General features: G+C 38.2%; 1 protein-coding gene, 1 long non-coding RNA gene and 1 pseudogene across 3 annotated transcripts in view; 2 read left to right on the top strand and 1 right to left on the bottom strand.

Moving 5' to 3' along the window:
* Window positions 1-26091, top strand: part of LOC143146612 (uncharacterized) — a 128512-nt gene that overhangs the window by 46019 nt on the left and 56402 nt on the right. The window lies entirely within an intron of this gene.
* Window positions 3841-6553, top strand: LOC143146948 (uncharacterized). The gene is made up of 3 exons (XR_012992123.1): window positions 3841-3849; window positions 3914-4100; window positions 6030-6553. It is a non-coding gene; the product is annotated as an uncharacterized LOC143146948 (long non-coding RNA).
* LOC143146944 (uncharacterized) lies at window positions 18234-21701 on the bottom strand (annotated as a pseudogene). Its single transcript, XR_012992122.1, has 2 exons — window positions 21465-21701; window positions 18234-20786 (listed from the first exon to the last, which is right to left on the bottom strand). The product of XR_012992122.1 is annotated as an uncharacterized LOC143146944 (transcript).

Here is a 26091-nt window from a genome sequence, read left to right as displayed (position 1 = left end):
GCGTACAAAGCCCGGCCCTTTTTGATCTTACGCAGTCGAGACACAAAGACGACCCCTTTTAAGCGGAGAACTGGGATTTTTCTCTTGGCGGGGTGTGCCAATCTCAATGGCGGGGATATAATAGAAGGGTGCAGAATTACTTACGTTCGATAATGGTTTTTTCTCTCTCTTCGGTCGGCTACGTAGCACGCGCGAAATCGATATTGTTTTATTTCGCTAGACCCGCCGCGACCAGACCTTTTTTTTTCTATTTAATTTATTTCATCCATTCTCCGTCGAGTCTCGCGTCCTCTCGAACGCGTTAAACGTTCGTTTCGAACGAACCCTCTTTCTCCTAGATTATGTCCCTCGATAACGAATAGCAAGAATAAGCAACCAGCCACAAGGAGAGGAAGAGAGATTTTTGAAAATTGGATAGTAATCCACTGGGTTAGATTCACTGATGGAATTATTCCAACTGTTGCACTATCTTCGAAATTTTTATACCGAGAAAGGATACACTGTTATTTTCGATATCGTGTTCTCGAGTAAATAAAGATGCACTCAGAGCGAACGAGACGGAACAATAGCAAGCGAGTCTCGCAGTATCTGCAACTGTAAATCGGAACGAGTACAAAGTTTAATTCACTTCTAAATATTATTTCAAGAATCTTGAATAATATATTTTTCGAATTATTCGTATATTTATACGTATAAAAAAATACTGAATTTTTATACTTTTCGTTAAATTGTTCGCGAATATAGCGCCAATGAATTCGTCTTACTTGTTTTTATTTATCCGTCTTTTCCCAAAAGATCCGGCCAATTCAAAATACAATGATAAACGTACAAATTTTAATTTTCCATAATGGACGTGGTACGACAAACGGTCGCGCGAATTAACGAGTTCAGTCGGAATCAGGCAAAGCCATAAAGCATTATAACGTGTACATCACTAGCTAAAGAGTGAGAGTAAATAGGGAACAAAGAAGACCGAATCCGAGAAAATGAAAACGGACGAGATGCACATAGATTTCTCATTTGTATGTCTGTGAAGTCAGAGATTGAACGAAATTATTAACTTTTGTACCATTCCACGGAAAATCGATCACTTTTTGCATACACCATAAACTGTTAGGTAGGTCAACCAATCATAATAACGCATCGCGCGACTCCCTTATTATAATCTAAAAAACGATTCAAATCACATTGTGTTTGGTCTTGTTTCCATCGGAAAATCTCATTAATACGTTGGGAATATTTTTGTAGAAATCATTATACCCAGTTTATGTTGAAATATATTGTTTATTAGACAGTTACAGTTAATATATAAATTACGTTTAGTTCCACGTGGCCATTCTCTCTCTACTTAGATCGTGTTGTCTGTCGTCTTTCACTTATACGACTCTCTCCTTTTGCCCTTCCGTCTGTCTTATATACAGTATCCTAATTGGCCTAAGCATACGTAGGATGGAGCCACTCGCTTGTATTAATACGAATGTATATACATGTATACTCAACAATTTTCATAAAAAGAAAAATTAAACTATTTTTTATTAAATCTGTAGAAAATGAAATATAAATTACAGTCTTTAAACGTCATCCGGCGGCTTCTTGCAAAGTAGCCGCCAGTCGTCTCGTATTTCACGCTTCACCGACCCCGATGAGGATCGCCCCAGTTGGTGGGGATAGCGACGTGGAACGAACGAAGTCTAGGGATCGTACGAGAATTCACTGTAAATAAAAATAGTATTAGAGGTGACCGCGACAAACGCGGAATATTGTACGACCAATCAACGTCGTTAGCTTGGAACGCGAGAAACCAGAATGTGTTGAACGGCGGGCAGAGTCGATTGTCGCGCGATTAATTACGACGAAAGTAACTATTAAGCTCGAGAGGTGGGAGATTTGCTCGTTCGCTCGGAAGATTAAGTGCGCCGCGTAAACAAACAGCGGAACCATTGCAGCATTCTCGCGTCTTATATTTACTGGCCCTTCTGTAGCCACAGATGTTGGAACGAGAAGGGTTCAGCGTATATCAATTTCTCCGCGTGTCTAACCGCGTTTATTCACGTGTGGAAATTTTGGTCGATCCGTCTCAAATTGACGCCATTTGGAGAATATTTTTCTATTGCAAGATAAACTTCATAGAAATCATCGTTGCCCCGTTAATTCAGTCAAAATTTGTTTGCGCGCTCGTTACAGCTGTCAACTGTTGATAAATGAAATCATTTTCATCGTTAAACGAAGACAACAAACGGTGAATCTTCGAAACTACTTACGTTCGGTAAAGTGAACATTAATATTTGAAAATTTAAGAGGGGATTGAAATATATCCACGTCATAACCTCAAATACACGTATGCGTGTACATTTCGAAAGCATATTTCTCCAGATAATTTCGATCGAGTTTAGAAGCTCGACGTAATTCCTGAAAGCACTAAAATTATTAATCGCACCCGGCCCGTTGTAGACAATCCAGTCGGTTACGCATATTTTCTATAATTAAACCGAATCACGAGAATTAATCTTCGATGAATTTACACGAACTACACAAGAAACAAAACAATGAATGAACAGTAGGGGCTCAATATATATCTAATTAGAGAAGCTTCTCGAAATTCTCTGGTTGCTACAGATTTCCTCGATGCTGCTTTCCTAAACAACGAAAATAGCATCGGTTCTTATTTCAGGAAGGATTACCAGGAGCAAGGACCGACGCGAGAAACTGGAAACCATGGAAACGATCAGGGGCACAGAGATCAGTGTATTAACGGTGCTTAGTTTTATTCTTTCACCGAATCATATTTATCATTTTTATTTTTTTAAGTATATACCACTTCTTGTGCTCTTAATATACGTACGTAAATTAGTATGATCATTTTTTTTCTATTAATAATAGAAAGGAAAATAATAGAGCAAAATTAGAAGAATTTATTCAGTGTTTTAGTCTTCACACTCCGGCAACAGTTGACGAATTATCGATGATCCTTTTCTTAGAACTAATATTTTATTTTATCTTCAGAGTCCAGGTTGTGTTTAGGTACAACTGTAGCTCGAGCCACAAACTCCCTTCTCCCGTTACACAGTTGACATTCGAGCGATCGGACTTTGTTTCTACATCGAAAGGAAACATTCTGTTGGCAGTTTATTCCATGTCAGTAGTTAGAAAAGATCATCTCAGCTTGCACGATTTCTCGTTGAAAATTGTGTTCTAATATCATTTATCTTAAATCCTTAATTCTTAAGTATATCAGAAATGATAAATAGTATAGAAATATAGCAGAAAATTGGTTCAATATTCAAACTAACTGCAATGAGTTATGCAAAGATTTTAAATAAATGTATGTGCGCGTTGTACATCATTATTATATTTTTTACTTTTTATTTTTGTTATTATTTCTTCGTTATTATAATCACGTAATACGAAATCAAGCAAATTTTCTCTAATAGAAACCAGAATGAATTTATTTACTAATAATCAAGATTTCACTATGTGGTTAAAAAACACTGCTAAAATTGTGTATAAATATTTACAATTAACTTTTGTCATTGATATAACATCGTCGCGAATCGAATGCTACGAATCGAATATCAATTAGAATTTTTTGTCTATATTGAACAAAATAATTTGTGAGAAGTTTAATTTCTCCTTTCACGCTTACCCGTCGAGTTGTGCCAACGCCAATAACGCTGAGAGTCACTGTACCTACGTGCGCGTAGCACCTGCAAATACGCATACACTTATATGTGTATACGTAACGCGGCGCAGCGGAGTTGGTCGAGCAACTCTCCCGGCGTGATTTAGTTAAAACAGATAGCGGAGAAATTGAAGAGATTGCGATTGCGGGCCGGCCTTAAAATGGAATTCGTACGAATACAGATGCAAATCGACGGTCCCTGCGATCTGCGGAGAACAATATTCCATTCCGTAGCTCGGTACGAAGTACGTGCTCCTTATCGCGATCCGGCGTGTGTCGCAATGTAAACGCGTACTTAAAACGTATTGTTTGACTATTTCGCGACGATTGTTTGGCAAACGCTGCTCACCATGTGAACAGAGACCCGAGGTGAAAAAAAGAATGCGAGAAGAGGTTCCGCATATTCGTCACGCATATAACGGTATTTAATCTATTTAATTTCTTTTAATTTTAGTTAAATAAGTTTCCACGATTAGAATACGCCCTATTTCGATCAAGGAACAAGCTAAGGAACGAGTCAATAATTAATAACATCGATAATATTCTACGTACGACTAATTAAAACACTGTTTCGAAAATACTTTTTATCTGATACCGATAATGTCGCTCGAGTATGTAAACAGTAACGCAAGTATGTAAATTCCGAATCACGCGAACATTTCGAAGCGATTTCTCGAAAAAGATATTCGATTACGGTGCACGATTAGTTCTTAAGAAAATGTCCGATTTGTTTTCGCATGAAATTTCCATTGTGCGAGGCCGCCTGTTGGACGATTTCGATATTGCGAATTCTACTGCGCGTAGAGATTTTATTGTCAGAAATTCCGTCGTTCGAGTCGGTACGCAAATATTTTACGTTTCAGCTTTCTCTTGCCCCGAGTTTCGTGAAACGTATTGTAAATGGATCCTTCGCGAAGTGAAAAAAAAAACGCCGAGTTGAGTGTCACTGATTCGTGCATTGAAAATCACTTAGAAACGATCTCTTATCGATGAAGAATCGTCACGTATGGACGCATTTACGTGCGTACACGGTTCAGCAGCGCCACGCGTCCATCGGGAGAATTAACTGTAGTTTTAACGTAGCTCGGAGAGAACGAGGCGCTTCGCGTCCCTCGATGACGACATCGGGCGACGACGAGGTTCGATGCGAAGGATGCACGTGCTACGTGTAAACGTGCATACGCGTGTGTATGCCCTTCTACTCGGGTGCGCAAGAGGCGTCCGGGAAGTAGGGAGCTCCAAAGATAGCGCTGCAATTGCTTTCGAACCCTTTTGAATGCCCTTTCCACGTTTATTTCTGACTAGTGAACGAAATTCATTCCTTCCTCGATAGCTTCGAAATTAGGTTACTCTTTAACGTCTCGATCGTCATCCGTATACCGAAGCTTTTGAGAACACTTTGTCTATGCACAAAGGACTCTTTCCAGTATCGAAGGACATTATTCAAACCCTCGAACTGATTTACCAATTATTATTGGTCAATCGAGTTACTCGCTACTTCTCGATTATTGAAATGCACTCTTGAAACGACGAAAATAAAAAAAACATCGGATCGTCTAACTTAATTTATCATTCTATCTTCCTTTTTTATATTACAGGGTTTGTTAAAGCTCGAATTATTGATTTCTTTCGTGTACATTTGTCGCAAAAGTACTTGCAACGTGTGTGGTTACTTATTCTATAATTTATGATTTAATTTAATTTTTGCGACGATACCAATCGAAGGTTAAAAATAATTTAACGCGGTTAGAAGAATCGTACATCCTTATTTTGTACTTTTTTCTTATTTTCCAGAAATGGTAACCTTACTTTCTCCTTGTGCATACGATAATATCGAAATAATAAACAAAACGCGCATAATGACGATTTCTTCGTTATCCGTCCGCGAATGTTTGTAAACATTGTCAAACGCAAGAAGCTGCCAAGCGGATAAACACGGGTAAGCGCGGGCATCGCTTTCTCGTTCTTCCCTCAAAGATGCTCTACGTAGCCACTCTAAACGATTTTCTATAACATGTATACGTCATGCCTAGAGCGCGGATTTTATGTATTTATGATTTACGCGAATATGGAAAATATTGCGTAAAACTTACGCAGAATATATACACTTACGCGAAATAAAATATTAACACGATTATATAAATTCATCGATCATTTATCACCGTACATCTTGTTACGCATGTTCTCCACAATTAGCGTTTGCCGTAAATGCATAAAATCCGCCATCTTGTTGCGACTAATACAATCAACCTACCAAGCATCGACCAGTCAACGTATTTGTTCCGTACTTTAAAAGGTAATAGATTCAATTATGGGTCCGCCTTTCTAACAATTTTGCACCCATTTACAGTCGATGGATCTCTCGCTGGCGTGCCACTCGAAAAAGTATCATAAAACACCGACAAACTCGATCAACCAATTGCCCGAGTTAAGGATGAGCATCGAGACCCCAAATTTTTTCATCGCCGGGCAGGAACATCCGCCCGCCCGAGTATCGGTTTTGTTAGCAACCGTGAACATCTCGAAGTCTGAGAAACATTTTCGAGACACCCTATGTACGGTCGCACTATTCGCCGAGGGGAGAAACCTCGGGCGTGCACAAGGGACAGGGACGGAATCGGGCGATTGGAAAAGGAAGGCACTACGGGTCGAAAGGTATGGGAAGGAGGAACGAGTTCCGCACGAGCGGAACGAAAATGGAGATACGAACTCTCCCCTCTACGTCCGTCCTCTCTGTCCCTCGCGCACACACATACACGCATCACGCGCGCGCACCACTCTCCTTCTCTTTCGCTTCGTACAGCGCGCGGGAACTCGTAGAAGGAGAGGGACATCGACCAGTATGGTGACACGAGGGTCAGACAAAGACGGACGTTGCGAATAACATGTGGCACATTTTCGAGATAAGCGAGCCGCTCGCGGTTTTTACTCGGCCCCGACAAATCTTTTTCTTAGGTTCTTTCCTAGCCCCACGAGCACCGTAAAAGATACACACCTGAATTCCGTGCTTTTCTCGTGTTATTTGATGTTTCGTGACGAACGACGGTAAGACGGTGAGATTAATGAAAACAGAATTTCGTGGGTATTAGGAATGCAACGGTCGCACTGGTAACACGTTCACCTTATCGCTTCCTGGAACAACGTTACAGCGATTAGGAAACGATTCTTTGCCGAGTTCCATAACGAATGACCTAACCTTCAGAAATGTTGAATACGATTTCCGTCCGGTTTACATTTAATAACTTTGTATTACTTTTGGTTCTTTCCACGACTTCGCGGCGAAGTAATAAACGAGGAAAATCAAGTGCGGGAGAGACGCGCATTAGAACACGGCTTAATTTCGATCACGGGGAGAAAACGATTTTAAATAAGCACTTCTCGGAAACGTACAAAGCACGTACAAGCGTGTGTCTGCTTTTCTTTCCGCATCGTGGCACTTCGAGGAAGCATAACTTCGCCGAATTCTTGACGGAGCTTAAAATTCGTCTTGCTTTGAACTGTTCACCGATAACAACGTGGATATACGAGTTTCTCCCGTCGGGTATATCGATTGGTTTTTTGGTGGTCCCAAGGTCAGCGAAGATACGACGTTTTAAAGGGTCTGAAAGAAGCCTTCGAAGGCCAGAGCACCTAATAAGTTTTCGACGAAGAATGCTCGGTCAAACGAGGCAAAAAATATTGCTGGTGCTTTGAATAATTCTTCCGTTTCAGGTTAATTCGGAAAATCGATTGATTAAAAATTTTCGTTTCACGAACGGAATTTTATTTCGTTTTAAGACAATCATGGGAGAAATATTTTTTGTTGTGACACCTTACACGCTCTAACCACTTTTAATTTGATCCCACTTTCGTAAGTTCTTGCTTAGCCATTGATTCCGATATATAGATCCTGCGTATAACCTAACCTCACCGACCAGTCCATTGCATAGCAGATCCAGGACGAAACGCACCTACTCCCAACCTTCCTTTATTCCTCTCTTTCTCCGTCTCCGTACGAGCACACCAATGTTTGAAACAGGTAGAACGTAAAATCCAAGCAAAATGCAATACCACCGCGCTTGCTTTCCCCGACACGTTTACGAAATCCGTATACGTTGGATCGCGCATGGATTACTTAAAGTTACAATGCGTAGAAACAATGAAAGAGAAGCAGGGAGGGACAGAGACACAACGTCCATCGAGAACACAACCACTTTTGAGCGTGTTCTGAAATCCTGGGCGACACGTTCTCAAACGCATACTGCTCTCAATGTTTCTCGTGCACTTCCAGCGTCGTTCACAGTGAAATAGAAATTGCAGAACCGAGGTCTATTTCTATATGTATATTGTAAAACTATTTTCAAAAAAAAAAAAAAAATAGTAATCGTAAAAAGGTATTCGACCAATTAACTTTTTAAAATATTATGCACACCATACCGAGAAATATTGTTTCGAAAAACATGGTTTCAAAGTTTTAGCGTACAGTATTAGAGCATATAAAGAGATAATACTTTTAAGATACTTTTAATCTTTGAAAAAATATAAAAAAAATCGATATTTCTATCTGAAATTATCAGACTGCCCCCGTAACCTTTTTTTGCCATATGATTAATCATATGCAAATGATAACTTCGCAAAAGTAATAAGTAAAAATAAACCAGTATATTTTTCTTTATAGATTACATATACTTATTAACAAAAAATAATTCTAGTAATCTATATTAATATCTAAGTAGAAATATTTACTTTAGTCGTTTACTAATCTTTCAAACTTTTGGTCTAAATGAATAAAGCAATTTACACACCCAATAAACCACGTATGTGATTGGACATATCAGAGTAGTTTCAATTTTTTCCGATTAACCAGGTAAATGCTGTTGATGTTGCCGAACTTGTAGAGCAACTTTGGACGAGCAATCGTAAACCTTAAGTCGGAATAATGCCGCCTGATAAGAGCTCTCAAGAAAGGAGAGCAAACAATAAAAGTATTAAACATCTATTATATATCACACACATAATAGATGACAAGTGTCGATCACGCCCCCTTGTATTTTCGAACAAGTTATCGACAAGCGTGAGCGCCCTCTTTCTCGCACATGGAACGGTTAAAAACCGCTCGCGTGCTCTTCTATGTGCCATAGACGTCGAGGTTAAGGGGGCCTACGGATCTTGCTACAATGAAAGGAGTAGCGAACTCGAAGGAGTAGAGACACCGAGCTAAGAAAGCGAGAGGTAACATACGACCGAGCACGCGGGGGAAAAGGACAACCAGACAGAAGGACGAAGCACGAAAGGGAGTGGGAACGCTAAGTGAGAGGTCCACGAAACCGAGAGAGAGACGGAGTAAGAAAGGAGCAACCAGCTGTTTCCTCGTGTGACGTCACGCAGGTGCCTCACGGCCGGCTGGGGGAACGAAGGTGGACAGGTGGACAATGCTCCTAACCCCCTACTCATATCTGGATCCTGTTTTCCGCTGTGCTCTCTTATACTCGGCCATTTTTTTTTTCTCGATCTCGCGCAATATTGGGTACAAGAGAAAACTGTAGACCAAGTCACAGCGGCTGGCTTTCACATTTGCGACCAAGTATTATATGCCTGTTAACAAAGGCTGCGCGAGTCGTTCGGCCAATCGGAATTGAAATTCATCTAGTATTTGACGTTTAACCCTGTTGCTGGATAATCGACCTTCTTTATACTCGTGAATCGCCGAAGTCTGTAACTGATAACTTTTCTCCGAACATTTACAGGGTGAGGCTCGGACGAATAGCATTTACGAATACAGATAAATATGTATAAAACGTGCTCGAATGTTCATTTACATTTTAAATTCTAGAATAATATTAATACTACATATTTGAAGTCAAATATTTTCAATTTTGCACGCCCTTGAAGCGTAAGTCATTGAACATCTTAAAACGATTAATTAAAATATAAAAAAATATTAGTCCCTTCAAAAAAAAGAGAATTCGGTGTTCGTATTTCCTTTATGTGTCGGGTTATGTCCCTTTTGAAACCAAACAAAATGTATCCGAAGCATTTTTGGTTATCGCCAAAATTACGAGTTGTTTGAGTGATTTGTTTTAAATGCCTCACCCAATGTATTATGAAAGTATGAATAGTTTCAGATTTACAATAATGAGGGTAATGCAAACGTTCGCGGAAACGTTCGATGAAAATTAGGTTTTGATTGTACATAGGAAAATTCAAATCGGTTACCGATCGATCGTAAAACAAAAAATGTTACCGTGCACCGACGTAATAACTTCATAACACGTAGTGTTTCGAATTTGCGTTTCGTCATGGTGCATCCTCCCCGTTTCCGTTTCGGAATCAAATAATAGTGTTCAAAGAGCACGATGAAGTAGCATAGTAAAGGAGTCTAAGAAGGATGATTAATCGTAGAAAATGAAGATCGCCTCCGATTAGCCGAAGGAACACGTAAAACCGTGACTCTGTGAGTCCCGGAGGGAGAACACGTCGAGAGACCCAATGCAGCCATCCAATGGCATCCTACTGTGCGTGGACGCATGCGTGTTCACGGCCGTCCACACATACGCGCCTTTACGCACGTGTCGCATGTGTACACTAATACATAGGAGCAGGAAGGGGGGAAATACAACCTACATATTTCGTCGGAGAATCGACCGAACTACGACCGAGGTAACTCCAGACGGTGTCGCCTTGTGAGATCGTTCAATCTATTCGAAAAGCAGCGGAAACAGGATTGTCTGCGCACGAACACATGCCTAGAAAAAAAAACTTCGAGTCGTCGATGCTTACGTTTAATGATTGTTTCGCGTTTCTTAAGAAGTAAAAAATAATTCCGGGTCAATTTCGCGGTAATTCGTTGAATAGGTCTCGCATCAAGATGTTTCTTGTAACTAAGGTTTATCCATCGAGTACAGCTCTTAGATACTTTTCTCTTTTTTCTCGTGGCGTTAAGGAGCAACGTTGTACCCGACTCAATTTGTTCATTCGGTTACACAGTATACACCACTGATACACGAAAAACACGATACTTCGTTCGATTCAGTTACCGGCAAGTATAATCACAATCCATTATATCGTAAAAGATACTTTTCGTTCAATTTTTTTTATTACCGTTATAAATAAATCAATTAATTTTTATGTAAACTAATATACTTTATATTTTTATAATTTCGTGCGACATAAATTTTTGTTTACGGAATATTAATTTGATCTGTAATTTAACAAAATATTTTTGCATCAATGTTCGTAGAATTATACCCGAGGAAAGTAAACGTGCATTCTATAATTTAATGAGAACTTGTAAAGGATCGAAATGAATCAAAGGAACAAGGTTAGATTCAATTAACCACTGCAAACTCACAATAAGGTATATTACAATGTTTGAATTTCAAATACAATTTGCCGTATTGAATGGGACAGAATCCCAATTTCAATGCTCCCTGATCCTCCTCGAAAATAGTTTTACGGATTATACTTTCGGTTTCTATTTCACGATTGTCGTTCGCTCGAAACCCTGCTGCACACTTTGACGCGTATAGATTTACCGACGGCGCGGCCCTTCGTCCCAGTCATAAGTATGGGGACGTCGTAATGACCGTTCACGCCCCCTAGCTGTGGTCGAAGAATATTTTCTTTTGATATTTAGGCCGCGTGCATATTACAGACGACACAACCGGTCTTGTTCGTACATCTCGCGTGCAAAATTCCACGGATCGAACCCAAGCAATTAATCACGAACATTATCTTATCGGTTTGAGTTGAATGCTCCTATCAACGACGCGTCGCGAGCAGTCTTCGCTATGACAAGATTGTGCAACATCGTGCCGCAACACCGCAGGTCCGCCAATAATGCAGAACCGTGGAGAACTGCACTTTACACCCCGCTATAATTTATTCGAAACGATAGCAGCGGATAATGAAACACGAGTACTGGCCAAACACGCGTCGCTCTCGTGGCTCAATTAATAAGCTCGTCGACGTGGATAAAAATAATTAGCCGCGAACGCACAGCGAGAGAACTCCGGAGCGCGATTATTACGTGAAATTTGAGGAAGAAATTGATTATCCGTCGAGGTGCGTATCTTTCCAAAAGAATGTTGAAAGGAAAAGGGACGAGACAGATAATCGTTGAAATTTTGTCAATTTTTTCTCGATTTTTTAATCAAGCATTTTATCATGAAAAAGTGATGCTGTTTCCAAACAAATTTTAGTCCTCTGGTTAGGTTAAAACATCCAGGAAAATTTGAAAGCAGATTTTATAGGTTATCAACGCGTTTTAAGCCACAGATTCGTTATAACCTTACCCTTAAAATAGTTGCGTATAGTCACCGCAATATTGTTGCCTCAGAACGTATTTTTATCCAAGCTATTTTGAAATGAGACAATAATGACTCATTTCATTTTTCGCGATATCGTTCACAAGGAATCTATACGTCATTGAATCATTCCTAAATACATACGAGTGTATGACACATTTAGTGCAATGATTCTTAACCAGCTTGCCGTGAAACTGGCTACACTTCATCGACTAACGATATACTGAGGTTTTATTTTTTCATAGCTTCTACTAATGATTCATGATTAAGAACTGTGTTTTCTTTCTCTCTAAACGTCGCTTTTCAAGAGTATTAACGATCGTGACACATTAACACAAAGTCACTAATCGATTTTAATCTGACAATTTTATTTTCTCTCAGGTATTTACCCGCGCTATTTTTGAATTTGTGCACTGTATTCAATTTTGCTCGCATTTATTACATTGTATGAATCACTAACCTCTCACAGACTAGAGGAATGTATTTAGAACGAAATTAAAGTATCTAGAACTTATGAGTCACTTATAGATTTATTATCCAGGAAAGAAAAAATTTTAATAATTTTCCTTATTACTTTTTATCGTCGATTTTCAATCGATCGTCTCGTCTATTCGAGTTCCGATCCACGGGCCGTCGAACCTATGACGAATCTCCGACTCGAGCGCCGAGTCGACACAGCGAACCAATCATATTTTGGTCACGTGATAGCTTCTATTTACATCCAACTTTGTCCTTTCGTGGAACGTGTCTGCTATGCAAGCCTTATTCCTAGTAATTTCGTTTGCGTATTATTGGCGAATTTAGGGATAAAAATATTCCTAGATTTTCTGCTAACGACTGCAACTGCGAATCGTGAAAGTAACTAACACAACGGTATTCGTAGTCGTACGTATATTCGTGGCTCGCGTCGCGAACGATCGTCACGATCGAGGGTTCCAGCAATCGAAACATTGTACGTCGACGAAACCATCGATTCAGATAACACGAGGTCTTGCCATACTTGGCTTCGAATTCCCTAAGTAGGCAGGTATGCGTATGACTAACAGCGTCTCACCGAACAACGGACGGGTCACTGTTCTCTTCGTCCTTTCCTCTGGCACGCGACTGCCGTATCTCTGTCTTGTTCGCGCCACTGAAGTCTCTTACAATTAGCTGGCTGAGGTATCCGAAGGAGGATTACTCATCCGAGCACATTGTTTTTATTGTCTCGCGAGCTACGATGCCAAAGTCGATAGGATCGAAGGAAGAAACGGGGAATGGACACAAAATAATCCTCAGGTACCTGAATATTTTCGAGTCTCGTTCGGAAGACGTTTTATGTATTCACGTTTCGATCGTGTATCGTTTACGATATTTGTTCGTCAAACTTACAGTATCGATCACCTTCTTTTGATTCTTCTTCGTGTTAAAATATATCGTATTGTTCTAGGATAATATAATATTTCGTAAGAATTCGTAATAATTTCAACGGAACATTTATAACGTCTTTATTCGCAGGTAATATTTATTTTAGGAAAGAGAAAACTAGTACTAATAATAGCTAATTATTTTTAAATGCATATTATTTTGTACGTTTGGTTAGATTTTTTCTTAAATGTTTCACTTATCTTTATAACTATGTAGAATGTGGCAGATTTGTTACTCATGACTAATAGAATATCCAATATATATATTGTATTCCATTCCAGAGAGGATTAAAATAGCATGGTTGAAACATTCAATAATAATTAAGTTGGAGTCATTTTCTTACCATTCAATAACTCAAATTGTTATTTGTAGAATTATTTTTTTATCATTGTCGTTTCAGAAATAACGATGTATAACTTTTGTTTATTTATTCTGAGATATCAACCTACTGTTATACCAAAATTTATTGCGATCAATTAAATTCTTCATATTGGAACAAACATATATGTAAGTAAATAATTATCAGAAAATGCAACGATTGATATTCGTTTCTGCCCGCAAAGGGAGTAACAGATCAAAGAAGAGAACGAGAATCTCGTGTTTTTTTCCCCAACGATATTAATTGATTGCAATAGGAGGCTGCCCGATCGCCGATCGAATTTTGCAAAAGTTCAAAAGCAACGTGTTGGTCGGCGCAGCGAGTACGTCGCTATTTAAACAGCTGCCTGCGGAATCCCGCGTTTGACCTATAATTAAATGCGCTATTTTTCGCCGCACGCCGATTTTACTCCCAATGCGTTCTTGAAACCTGGCGTTTCTTTACGAACAACGTATCCAGAGGATCGCTCGAAGACGTTGGCCGTTCGACGAAATTTAGCGGCGAGAAAAATGCATTTCCATGGCCTGAATTGAATTTCACTCGAGAGCATCGCATCCGGGAACAAACGAACTTTTCTCGCTGCGGTGGAGGGGAGGGGGAAGGGAAAGGCGAGAATTACATTGCAGTTCGTCGCTGAATACATTTTTACTTTCTGACCCACAAGGAAGGAAAGTCGTGGCAATAATGGAAAATTTCGAAAAAAAATTTCGTTTACGGGAAGATACGTTTTATAAACTTCCATACACATTTTGACCTTTAAAAATGAATTTCAATTATATTTTTGTTTGCAAGTTTTACCATACACTCTGTATTTTTTTATGCACTCGTCGCTAGATCTCGTTCAATTTTGAGCAAAATCGGTCCACGGATAACAATGACTACTTTTTATAGTCTTATGGTTTCTCCTGATGTACATTTATTATTTGTAAAAATTAAACAAAAATGCTTACAACAAATCTTGAAAAGAATCAAATTTTACGTGAAAAAGTTAAGTGAACTTATTCTTTATTTTCTCTAATAAACAATTAAAATGAATTAATATTAAAGTGACGTCTCAGAAAGTATTGTGACCTACTTGTCTTTGTTAGTTTTATAAATTATTTTATTTACTGTTTCCTAAACAATATATGTGTATATATATAAATATATAAATGTATATATATATACATTTTTCTTTATATACATATATACATTTGTTTATTTGGTACAACTGTCGAAATATAATTGACTTTCGAGGTGCTCGGTTTCGACCAACGAAGACTGCCGACGAAAGCAACTCGGATTTGACGAGTGCGAAATCGTAGAACCCTTGTTCCTCTTAATCAACTATTTCGCATCGTTCGGATACGCTCAGCGAGCGAGGGGACGATTTATTTTCGTCCGGCTTGGCAGTGTCTATCATAACGTGATTAACTATTCGCTGTAGTGACTTTGAGTAACTATTTCATTACGAATGAATTCAATAAAAAAAAAAGTAATATAATAGATCATAACAAAATATAATTGAGCGATGAGAAAAGAAGGGAGAATTTTTTTAAGGAAGATAGAGAATATTATTACGCAACTTTATTATATAAAATTTAATTTTCATTAAGATTTATTTAAAAGAATTTACAAAAACTGATTTTGTTAAAAAAGAAAAATTCATTGGAATTCGTTCAGTCTTTTTTAAACAATCGTGACGACAGACGTACGCACATACGTACGTGTGTATGCTTCTGCAAAATGATTTTTTTTCTTTAATCAAAGATTCTTTAATCAAAATGCAATAAAAAATTTTGTATAATTATGTACAACACATTTCTCTTTTATAGAACAAAAAAACTGTGATAAGTGCACCTAATTTCGGCACTATCCCAGTCATCGACATTTTTTACTTATTCCATTAATAGTTCACTAAAAGCATTCTATTTTTTCTTGTTAGTAAACTATATATTTTATATTTATTGACATTGGCAACACCGTAATCATTATTTTAGACACGAGAACGCAATAAAATCGCAAACAAATAACGGTAGCGTTCGCGACAAAAATAAAATGTTCAGACGTGAAATAAACATAGTGACGCGAGTGATTGAGTTTTCTAAAAGCTATGCAAAGTTTCATTTCTTATACAAGACGTAAATGTTATCGTATTTTCCGCTACTCTGTGGAACATTGATACGACGATGATTGGGACAATCTCGTTGCTTAAAAATTTATATATAAAAAAGAGTATTATTTCGATATAAAAAGTAAAAAATATTGTTTGCATTTCATAAAATCCTATATCTTCTCATATTATAGCGTAGACAAAAAGATATCAACATTTTTCCATTATCGTTCAAAATGACAATAGTTGACAAATGTGTATAGGCAATAAATGTCTTATCTTATGCACAATAAAAAAAAAGGCACTAATTTTCCAAAAAAAGTAGAAGCATCTTGAAATGACATGGAAATATTGTTGTCACGTGGCACCAAATTTTCGAAAATAAGCGCAATCGTGATTGCGGATATTAATATGGCTGGATAGAGATGCCTATAAGATCTTGCTAATCCGTGTCAACGGACGTAATGGAAGGTTAACAAATTCCGCGTGGCTTATGAAAGAAGCACGGACATTGCGGAAGCTGGCGAAGATAACGTCAGGCCAGATTCTGTAAACACTGTTATCAACGCCACTGGATCGTACGTCCCTGCATTGTAATCACGGGAAAGGATACAAGAAGACCGGTGCGAGTTGACGCCTTATAGTTACGCTTGCAACCGCGGAAGACTCACTGGTAATAAAAGAACCAGTTCGTTTCTTCGATACACCGAGAAAGATTTATTTTCTGTTCTAGTAATTTCTTTGGAATCGAATGCGCATGCGCGAGCGAAAAATCGAGAAGCGAGTCTGCAACGAGTAGAACAGAATTCTGGGCGAAGATTAAATTAAAAAAAAAATTATACATATTCAATCGCATAAATCACTTAATTATTTGTTTCTCGCTCTCCGTAGAGTAAGACTGTTAAGACATACTAACAATTTGCACACATCGAAAAAACATTTCGACTACCGTTAATTAATTAAGATATTTTCCAAATTTTTATTAACCTCTCACGATCTTGTAAAACAGAGTCTCTGTACACAGGACGTTAAGTGGTTGCAAAGGTCAATGTTTGTACGACCGATATGATACGCGAACGAGAATCGTAAACAATGATTAGGTGATTGAAAAACGGATTTAATGTTGCACGATTTAACTACTGCGGCTCTGCGCCTAATTGTATGAGATTAGAGTATGGATATGTCGAACACACTGTTCGACGAGAAGGCACTTTCGAAGGTGACTAAAGCCACCTAAAAATAACTACCGTTGCCACTGAAAATAAAGACGAGAGTACCACTCATTCGACAAACGATTGCTCTGCTTTGATGCGTTAAACCGTCTCAGAACATTACTTTCTGAACCACGAACAGCTCGTAGCTGAGTGGAAAACGTCAACGTTTATAACCTTATACCAACAAGCTGCAGACAATAGTAAAATCTAATTTCACTCGCATTAATGTTTCATATCGGTTGGTACGATTAACTCCGTGTTAGAAATCTTCTTCGTAATAGGTATTTACAATTACGCGAATGAAGTGTTTAGAAAGCAACTTCTGTCGCGAATACAAACAAAAATAATCGCTTGTAACAAATACAAAAAGGGGTTATGTATTCGTAGGATTTTCGTCGATACGAGTAAATACTTTACGGTCACTTTAAACGAAGAGCATTTTACTTGACAAAACACAAACACGAAAAAAGATGTACTACGTCACTACGAAATAAAAACATCGTCTGTAAAAAGTATTGCATTCGTCGATAAAACAGATCCGCAGATCGAAGAAGTGCCATTTTTGCATCTTAATTGCCATATTCACGAATGATGAATGCGTTCCAACGGAGAAGTTAATGTTGACAGAGTACACATAAATGGTAGTGGTTGACTGACAGTAAATCACGATTGTTGGCACACGATCTTCGACATGTATTAATAACACTCGTGCAGTGGCGGCAGCACGGTCACCGTTACGCACACGCTCGTCCCGCGAGAAAGATGCAAAGGTTCGACGCGAGTCGATTACGTAACCGCGCTTTAATGATAGCTTTGCTGGGATCTATCATTTGGTTCAAAACAATGATCGCCCGATTGGCTAACTGTGCAATCACGCTTTTGTAAGCGGCCCGTTTAAAAATTAACTTTCACTTCTTTCCGTCCGTGTCGAAGGAAACTGTATCTGGACTTGCGTTGCGAATCTCGGATCTCTTCGTCTCAATTCCACGAACCAATGCGTCCGTTTACCAACGAAAACATCGGAGAAAGGACAAGCTTCGTTCGACGACCGTCGGCAGGCGTCGTTAACGATCGACGATATTCCAAATACATAAAGCATTGTCTTCCATTTACAACGAGAAATATAGGGGAGAAAAAGAGGGAGAGAAAATGAAAACAGCGCGCTTAATTATCGCGTAGCAAATTTATTGTTTATTAGAAGTTACCGTAGTCGTCGAGAATACGATGTGTATGGTTTAGGAATGAAAGCTATATATTATCCGTGAGATCCCTAGGAAAGTCGATGGCGCGGCCAGAAGGGGAACGAGGAGGAACGTCGAGAAAGAGCTGGAACGAGAGGGGTGGAAAGGAGGGCAGGGGGAAGTAGAGAAGAAAAGCTGGGGTGACGACACGAAGGACGGCTTTCCACTTGCGTTCGACCGTTTTCATTAGAGGTGCACCCGTGATGTTTATATCGTGTTACGACCATCGACGAATTCCCAACAAGAAATATATGTGTTTTATATTCGCTTTAGGATGCCCCTATCAATTTGAGATCGAACGAATTTACGTAAAGGTAAACTTCAATAATAATTATATTTCGGGCCCCGTTCGAAGAAATTACAGATCTAGTTTCCCATCAGTCTTGTAGGTGTCACAACGTTAAGATTGTACCAAAACGAAAACCTATAACACGCTAGCTCGTTTGTTCCCCTCGCTACCAATATTATTCTATATTTAAAGTTTATTCGTTTAAATTATTATTACTATTATTATTATTAATAATTTATTTTTTTTTGTTTTTCTTTTCATAATTGTCTGAAAATAGTTTACGATTTCAAACAACTTTATTTTCAACTTTTTAAATAAGAAAATTCTTCTTAAAATTTAGTAAGCGGTAGTAAATATCTTGGTATTTATAAATCGTCAGTAACCACGCATCACGTTTAACATAAAATTATCTTGTCTTTTTCTGCCATTCTTTCATACAGTATCTTATACTCCCAGCGGTACCTACTTATACTTGTTCTTCTGTTTTTTTTCGTTTCTCCTTCAGACCTACTTTCTTGAACTTCATTTTGGAATTGTACCGGCGTTGATTGTAATATTTGTCGGTCCTTCTTCCCAGAGCAGCCTTCTTCCCAGCGGACCCTTTTGGTTTCCAGATTGTTTGTCTTTGCTGAACTTTGTCTCAGCTTGTATTTTTAAATTACAAAACATATTGTGTAGTACCTTGCACTAACATTATCTGATACATTAATCCTCCTTCAGTAATCATACGCCAGATTTTGTGTTTACCAGCACTGTTTTAATATTCCCAGTAACCCATGGAACCATGGAGGCTGATTGTGGAAAATTTTTAAAACTATATTCGTTTTTCGGACGAAGTCAATCATGTCTAAATTTTTGGTAAGCTAGATGATAGAGATCCAATGGCTATCACCGGTGATCCTGCAAGGTCTTGCACCTCTTTCATATAGTTGTCTCGCTTCTTGACAGCTGTCGACATAGCTGCTTCGATCTCCGGATTTAAGATCGGGGTTTCCAGACCTGTCGGTTTGTTATATCTTTTCAGGAGTTTCTCCTTCTTATCCTTATCAATGCCGCCTGATGCCCCACCGTTTGCCAAGAGCTGGGATGTAATTCAACTTCTAATGCCTCTGATTCTATGGAATCCTCTCCCAAGTCTTCAATTATCATTTCCTCGTCGATTTTTTCAATAGTTGAATCTATGTTTTATTTATACAATTCCGTTTCGGTGACAGTATCGATTATTATTCTCTTTAACGACTCTGAAGAAAAATTAAAAAAATGATACCACTGGCGAGGGTGTAGTTTCTTATTTGTTTTGCAAGCAAAATAAATTTTTCAATCTACCGCTTGTATAGTCACATCGTTTTTATATCGGCTCTACTTTCGACTAGAAAGTTCTTTCTGGGCTTTTAACAAGAGGCTTTGACTTTGTTTTGCTACATGTGCAAACTCAGTCGGCATAACTTTCACTTTGCCTTACCATGAATGTAGGGACAGTGACAGTGTACTTTGCCTTCATTTACTATACCTTTCGAGATGTACCTGCACTTGTTATTATTTCAAATTATTGTTATTATCATTCCGAATTATTATTACCATTTCAAATTTTTGTTATTATCATTCCGAATTATTGTTATTATTTCAAATTATTATTACCATTTCAAATTATTATTATTATTTCAACTTATTGTTATTGTTGTTGTTAATTTTTATAAAATATTGTGTGGCAATCTTTATGCAATTATGCGTACTGACAATGGCGCTCTATATTTTTTTCCAAGAAAGGGTATTTTTTAATCGATAAACGAAATATGAATAAAATTCCGTAGGGTATTGATGGTGGTCGAAGAGAAATTCGAAATTTCAGCTTCGATAATCCATGCGTTTAGAAGATACAAAGAATATTGTTTTGGCTACGCACCGCCATTGCTGGCCGTCTCAGAGCGCACCGGAAATTTCTCTGGCACCACCAGTAACCTACATTCTTGATTGACAATAGCGAATATCGGTAACATTTGTACAGAATAATAATGGCCGGTAACTCAGATCGATCGAATTATTTCCGCGAACAAATCAAATCCTTTCTTCTCAGCTTCTCTTCGCCATAGGTATTCACGAAGGTGATAATCCAAATTGCTTCCCCAGACTCCGCCTCTCTGAAGTCGTAATCTCAGTGGTTTTCACTGACACTCAATCGCATAAGTGTTGGCTCCAGAATCTATGAAATTGATAGAATGGTTCACTGATAAATGTTCGTCGTTCTCCGAGCAATCCTAAGGTTTCCAACAATTAGGTTAAGTCATTGTTCCCGGAACATTGTATTTCTTGATTACTGGAATTAACGTGTCACCGTCTATCCTCGTAAAAGCTACCAAATTTCACCCGGATCGACCATCTGTGTTCGAAATTTTGGTCGAGATAAAAATTTTACCCGTTTCTATTAGATTGCGTTCAATTTAAAGGACTTTATGTAAACAAAACCGTGCGACCGCGACAAGGCCAAAACGGTAAAGGACTTTGCCCCGAGTAAATACAGATACGATGGAATTTATACAAATTACTATTTATGTACATCATTAGAAATGGGAGACCTAAAATAAACATTTTCTTTATATTCTCGAAAATTTGATGGTAAAGTAGAACGAACCTATCGTCTACTTATTGCACTGTATGGTTACTAGAATAAATGTAATATGATTTTTAAAGTTTATTCTTTCTTTAAATCGATTTTTTAGCAAGGGATGGTTATATGAGAATTTGCACAATGGTGGTAGACATTGATTCGATATTTACGATACCTTTCTAGTCGAATATCTGTCGTCTATTTTTTAACAGTTCCTCGATTCCTTTCGCGTCTCGACGTGCTAACTACATATCGAATTACATATATACATACATCTGGTCAGATACGTAACGGCCAATGAGATTCTCCTGCAGTCACGTGGCTTTGTTTACACAAAGTCGTGCGAGTCGGACGCAGCGCTTACAGTTGATACACAGCCTTCTAGTGTGTGTTCTTAACGTCTCGGTTATATTATTCACTTTTAATGTCTCAATTTAACCGTGGGGATTTCTTAACGTTTCGTACAACGAGAAATAGATATTCTTTCCGTGAGTTCGGTTGTCCGCGACAGTGACGAATGAACGAAAAACGTCACGTGAGCGCACGTATCGCGATCGGAGAAGCTGCTCCTAGTCTAGTCCCTGACCTAACCTATCGGAAAACGTGGAGTTATCAGAGCGTGCGCCGCTTGTTTTGCGTGGTGCTTGTTCGCGCTTCAAATTTTTGTAGCTATCGGCCGATTCGTGCGTGCGCAGTCACCGCATTCGATCGAATGTTTCTTTCGCGAGATTATTTTTAATCGTACCCGTTGCTTTTTAAACTTCGACCCGTTCTTCCAGAAACGGGATATGATCTTGAAAGCTCGTTCGTTAACGTTCGTCAACGTTCGTTAACGTTCGACGAATCGTCTCACCAATGTTACGACGACGATACGCACTTTGTCGCATTCGGTTGTGGTAAACGACTGAAAATGAAATACAATACAGGCCTAAACAGTTCCAAGAGAGAGCGAGAGTGGATGCACGAACGGTACGTACAAAGGATTAATAACACGTGGGAAATTATTATTTCGAATACCGTATATACGGGGTTAACCGACCTGCCTCCACCAGTGATTGTAGGGGCCGCTTTGATGGTTCTCAATGGAGGGCTCGGGCTCCATTGCTCTCTATGTGCCAACCCCTATTTTCTGCCACGGCTACTAACCTCTCTTGCTGATAGAAGAGTCCGGACTTTCGAGAACTCGGGACTCTCGAAAGCCTGCAGTTTGTTTTATTTCCGACTGGATACGAATATTTTCTCTCTCTCCCTCTAGCATTCATTTGTTCTAACATTCATTTCCCATCGAGTGACAGATAAGCCTGATATTCTCAGCTTTGCAATTTTCATGATCTCCATTCACGAAGAATTGGGGGGTGATTAAATTGAGCGTAACTTTTGTGAAATAGAAAGCTCGGTTTGAGACGTCGAAAGTCTTCGAGCGGTCATCGAAGTCGGTAACGATTCCGTCGGGTTTCTTTCGTTAATGGCGTCACTCCTGGCTGGAATATTCTAACAGAAAACTTACATTTGTTTCATCGATAATTGTACATTCGAACGAACCCTCGTTCGTTAAGTAGTATCACGAGAATTCAAATTTAATGGAATGAATAAAATTTAATAGATTGTTTCAGAGACAGGTACAATTTTATTCTACTAAAAAATTTGAATAAAACCAACATACACGTGTATAGAGTGATTTATTCGCATCGTTTTCTTTTATTGGACAGTTAAATTTTTATGTGTTTATTGTGAAATATTTCGTTCTACAATTCAAATTCTAATTTTTATTTAACGAGGAGGAAATAAAAAGTTGTTTAATTTCTATTCGGTGTTCGAAATATTGTAACATTTTTTCCAATCTCTGCTTAAATTGATCTAAGCGATTTCTTAAATATCGAATATTCGTTTAAAGTATTTTCAACGATACGCGTACACACGTGTCAGTATTCTCGACGAGGTTAATATTAATTACTTATTAAAATATTTTCAATCAAGAGAGTATTATAGGTTTGCGATGTTAACTTAAGGAAAAATTACTAACCTTAAGAAATTAATTCTAGTAGACAAAAAATAATAGAACACGTGGTTAGATATATGTTTTCTAATTTCTAGAAATAATTCCATTAGATTCCAAGAATAATCGATTGAATTGTCAATTTATAAACACTATGACGTTATCATTGGGAGTTTTACCTCTTTCTCGATACACATTTTATTTGAATTATGGATGTTTTCTATCTCTCGTTATAATTGTTTCTTCTTTGGAATTTTACAATTATCTGAAAAATTTGAACGGAAGCGAACACGATCGTTGGTCAACGTTTCGTTTTTTCGGATTAAGTCTGTACGCTTTGCGAGCCGTGCGGCTCGGTCCCTCGAAATCTGATCTCGCTTCTCTCGGTGGAAACACAAGTTGTGCAGTGAGAGGCATTGTATACCGTCCCCGGGCAAATCGATAAACAGGCGTTCCGAAGACATCGACACAGGGTTTTTTCTTCACGCGCACCTGCTGTACTATACTTTGTGTATTTCTTTTGAAAAATACTTTTAAAAAATACTTTAAAAAAATAAAAGTTTGCAATATTAGAGTGAGTACAACACTTAATAGAAGGAATAACAATCGTGTAACTTTTTTGTATCATATAGACGAAAATGTTGGGTACGCAATACGTGTTAGTGTAATAAAAAATTAAAAACTATTCTTTTCGCTCTACAGTAACGAAACTTTCGAGTGTCTAAAATAATGATAACTATTTATGAAATACGAGTAAGAAAAAATATATGTTCATTATTGATCTTGTCAATTATTGTAAAGTATATTGTTATTGTTAAATGTTAGAAATATATAAAGCTTATCAAAGACTAAAAGTAATTGTCGTAATGAGTACATGTTACTTGAAAATATTAGTGTAAAATAATGATAAAAATAAATCCTTATTCTTTAAAATTATGTACAGTTGTAAAAATAGGTATACATTAACTAATTAAAATATTATTATCATAACCTTGATTTAAAAGTTAGCAAATGTTACGATTAAATAAAAAGTGATATCCAGAACTGTACGTACAACTTAAAAAATAGAATAATACAGAAGATTAAGAAGGGAGAGTGATTTCTAAGGTAATTTCGAAAGGCTTCGAAAAGTGTTCGTTAGATTCGAGCACGTATTAACGGGTAAGAGGAAAAAAGAATTTCACTTTCCATGGGAGAGGTTCGATCTCAGGACGGGTTGCGTTAAACGGCCCTTACCTTTCCAGCTTGACTTTCACCTAACGTTATGCAAACTACTGAAAATTCGAGTAACGAAAGACACGCGTGCCGTCCCGTCCCTCAACATATATGTACAATATATCCTCGACAAAAAAATTGAAGTTTCGGAATATTTGAAAATGCAAGAAAAAATTTTTAAACAGTAAAACCGTGATTTTTCTGCTCCTCGAAATTCAATATCAATTATAAATAAATTTTATTAGTTATAGTAAGAAGTAGTATGTAGCAGAAAAATGGAAGAAAAAATAAAAAATCTAAAATATAAATTTTAATATCGAAAATTATAAATTATAAGCCAATATCTGAAACGAAGGTTAAGGAAATTATTTGAAAAATTAAATAAGAGAAATATCAAAGAAAAAACACACACGAAGACATACTCATTAATACGCAGATACATATTAATTGAAATTAGGTATCGTGGACTTGAGTTGAATGTTTATATATTTAAATCACTTTTATTCGAGTATTAAAAAATATTTCTCAAATTTTTATAACCTTTTATAACACTGTGTTGAAATTGATATAAAAAGAAAATATTACTAAACAAAAGATTGAATTTGTATTGAATATTAATTTAAATATACAATTCGCATTCTTCGATACCAAACGTCTTGTGTATTTGCTAGCGTCAGCGCATTTTTTAGATATTTCTGAAGGCTACTTCGCTTTCTAAAGGCTTGCGTCCGCGTCAAGGGCTGATCAGGTCCTTGAACGGTGAACTTGTCGCTGAACGATACGTAAGCGACTCACAGTCGCGTAACCATTGTGTGTTGGACGATATTAAAAATTCCTAAAGAATTAATTAAAAAAAAAAAAAAAAAAAACAATAAACGATCGAAAAGAACGAAGGAAAATTCCGACAGCCAACCGATCTGGTGATTTTCCAAATTGACGAATCCGAGTACGCGAAACGGTTGGGCCGGGAGTTCATTAAAACTTGATGTCAAATCGGTGGTAAAACACCGACGACTGAAAGAGGTTAAGGACCTCTTTTTTTCCCGCTTTTTTCCTCGTTTCGAAGGCGCCTTTTGCGGGCCAGCTTGGCCCGGTAATCGGATTATTTTGGTGCGGTGCGTAAAACACGCTCGTTATCGGACGACGCTGCCGGAATAGTGGGGGTGAGAGAGGAGGGGAAGCAACATGGGATGAGAGAACGACTACAACGACGACGACGACGGCGACGGCGACGGCGGCGCTACCGGCACCGACAGCTTTTCACAGTTAGTCGCGCCATGCCGGAAGATCGATCAGCGTGGATAGGTCTCGTGCTTGATATGCCTATTACGCTTGCATTACCTGAATCACGCTATCAGAAACGCCTCGTTCTCCCGATTCTTTGCGGACGCGTCGATTTTGCACCATCGCGTGTTTTCACGCGAACGAAGGAAATGTGAGACAAAGTCAAATGATTCTACGTAGATCGTGGGACCGTTGTTTTGGTTCGTCGAGCCAACAGTTCGAGAATTGCGTAGTTTCTTAAATCGACGTACGTACATGTGTACGCGTCGTGCACGCGTTTAATCGACGATTATAGTCGGCTGTTGTCGAAAGCACTAATTTATAACCCGAAAAATAAACGGTCGGATGGAAACGGTGGGCGAAAATCGCGTGGCGACGGAGAGAGGGCGTGTTTTCACACCAACG

This window comes from Ptiloglossa arizonensis, chromosome 5, assembly GCF_051014685.1.
Source record: "Ptiloglossa arizonensis isolate GNS036 chromosome 5, iyPtiAriz1_principal, whole genome shotgun sequence".
In the NCBI taxonomy this organism is placed as follows: domain Eukaryota; kingdom Metazoa; phylum Arthropoda; class Insecta; order Hymenoptera; family Colletidae; genus Ptiloglossa; species Ptiloglossa arizonensis.
This window is presented reverse-complemented; position numbering and strand designations above follow the sequence as displayed.